General features: G+C 38.5%; 1 pseudogene; it reads left to right on the forward strand.

Moving 5' to 3' along the window:
- The window catches only part of LOC101649858, a 76,164-nt pseudogene that overhangs the window by 843 nt on the left and 72,628 nt on the right, over nucleotides 1-2,693 (forward strand).

The following is a 2,693-nucleotide window of genomic DNA, read 5'->3' on the forward strand; positions in this document are numbered from 1 at the left end:
CAGTCGGCATCATTGTGTGTGTTTTGTGAGATGGAGGAGGACTTTGTGGATTGGTGTTGGACATGTGGGCTAATGTTGGACTTGTGAACTTGGGCAGCACTGGGTTGGGATGTTTTTCTTGATGTGCACTTAACCTTTATATAAAACTCTCTCTTAAACATGAGTTTCTGTGGATTTATTTCTCTAAAGTACCCGGACTAACATATTATAGACTATTACACTGATGTGATATCCTTTTAGGATTGATACTATTTGGCATTCCATGGGCTTCCTGCATTGTTATTTTATGTTCTGACATGTCAGAGAAGTCCTCCCTTAATATACGACCTACTATTTCCTCAGCTGTTGTTGTTTATTCTTTCTGTTCTGGGCATTTAGCAGGTGTATGTTGTTCCTGTTGATGGTATTCCATCGTATGCTCAGATTATCTTCAGGGTGTTTAGGGGTCGTTTTTATAACCCCATATTCTTATAGTTTGTTGTGAAGACATTAATCTTCAAAAGCATTGATTCTTGAATTCAGTATTTGTATCTTGCTGTTTTGTTCGTTCACAATATTATTGAGTTCTAATACTTTGTGTTTGCCTTTTGTATTTCTTTTTGAAGTTGTTGCTTAATTTCCAATTTTTCGTGCATTTTCATTGCCATGTTCTCAAAGGACATATGAGTTCTTGAATTATGGCCCATGTCTCTTCTCTAATTTTTCCTCCAGTTGCTTAAAGTAACTGGAGACCATCACTATAATCTTCAGAGGGTTGGTTTACCTCTCCTCCTCCATGGGCTCCTCCAGATCCATATTTGTGTGTGGTGTAGTTGCTCGTGTTGTTTTCCTGTTTCTACAAGTGTGCTCTGAATAAACTGCTGCCTCTGAGATATATTGTTATTCTTAGTTAATTGGGTTTTTTTATGTTTGATTCTGAATGCAGAGCTATTCCCACACACCTGCTGTGGAACCTGGGTTGCCAAAGGTGGTCAGGAGATTCCACACCAACCTAGCCCCAACAGGGGCCAAAGTCAGCAACAATCCAGTGTGGGTTCTGTCAAAGTCCCCTCTGGAGTCTGGTTCCAAGTGACTGAGAAGGACCTGGCAAATGATGGTTAAACCAGTGTGTTAGAGAAACACTGAATCCAAAGGAGGAAAGGAACTCAAGGAATACCGGGCAATAAGGCAAAGGCTGAAAAAAAAACCTCAGAGAGAAAGATGGACAGGTGTTCCATGAACTTAACAATAAAGCTGTTGTGGCTGACAGGAGTACTGTCCTATGGTGCTCCTAGACTCACTCATTCAATGCCGTTGAATGGATTCAGAATAAGAGAGGCAAACACACATGCTTGTTGGGGAAGATACCATGCCCACAAACCAGACAGCAGCTGGGTGGAGGGGGGTGCGTGGCATGTTAGTTTGAGAGAAATGTGAACATGTTTACACTCTAAGACTACTTTAATAGCTAAAGCCAGAAATAAGCAGCGTTAGGTCCACAATATAAACTCACAGTTCCCAGAACCAGCTTCCTTTTTGTTTGTTATGAAGGGAAAGAATCCCAACAGGAGTGGGTAGTGTCTAACAGGAAAGAAAATTGTGCACTAAATAAAAAACGCGTCCTCTGTAAAATAACACTGCCTAATCTTCTGGGAAAGTTCAAGGTCTTCTAGATTCACGTTCCCATAGAGTCATGCAGATTGCCCAAAATGAGGCTGAGTGGTATGGAGATTGTCCATAATGTGACCAAGAACCCACTTGCCAGGGTGACTTAGAACCCACTTCTATTATTGATATTGTTAGGTGCCATCCAATCGGTTCTAACTTAGGGTAACTCTGTATACAAAGGATAAAATATGTCCTAGTCCCTGCACCATTCTCACAATCATTTCTATGTTTGAACCCATTATTGTAGCCACTGTTTCCATCCATTTCACTGAGAGTTCCCATTTTTTGCTGACCCCCACTAAAGCCCAACATCTCTCCAAGCACGGGTCCCTTTGTCCAGAATACCTAGGAAAAAGTCTCACCATCCTCACTTCTATACAAATTTACTTAATTCTGATACAAATTTGTTTAACTTATGTTTGAGACCCAAAGTTTATGAAGAACTTCTAAGGGAATATGGTTTGCACATAAGTTATCCTACTTCCTCAAAAAACAGAGGTAGAATAGAATTATTAAAAACAATCTTAGGCCAAATGTTTAAAAATAACATATAAGACAAAGAACAATAAGGGCCAGAAGATGTTTAGCCACATCTAAATTATATCAGTAGAAGGAACATTCTATAAAGCCTCAGGTTGTATATGATCAAGGACACTGAATATGGATATTGAAATATTCACCTATTAAGACACAGAACCTTCCTTTTGGTGACTTAATAGGAAATCTTACTGTTATTCTACTTTGTAATTCATAGCTCAACTCTCAATATATTTTCTAGTCATGGTTTTATGAAGTTAAATGTGCTAATGGAAGTAGTGATATTTTAAATCTATGATTTCAATAATTTGTGATAAAGCAGAAAGTAGTTATTTCTATCCACAGAATACTATTAAAGCACCTACAAAATCCCCACATAAATCATTTATAGAAACAATCTAGTTAGTGGCTATTTTCTAATCTTGACAATTTGAGGATCAATTGTAATTCATCAGCCTCATCATCTTCCAGAGTTATAGACATCTTGATTTAGTCTGGTGAATGCCAAA

The sequence above is a fragment of the Echinops telfairi genome, unplaced genomic scaffold (assembly GCF_000313985.2).
Source record: "Echinops telfairi isolate 266 unplaced genomic scaffold, ASM31398v2 ScPeMD7_7424;HRSCAF=8462, whole genome shotgun sequence".
In the NCBI taxonomy this organism is placed as follows: Eukaryota; Metazoa; Chordata; class Mammalia; order Afrosoricida; family Tenrecidae; genus Echinops; species Echinops telfairi.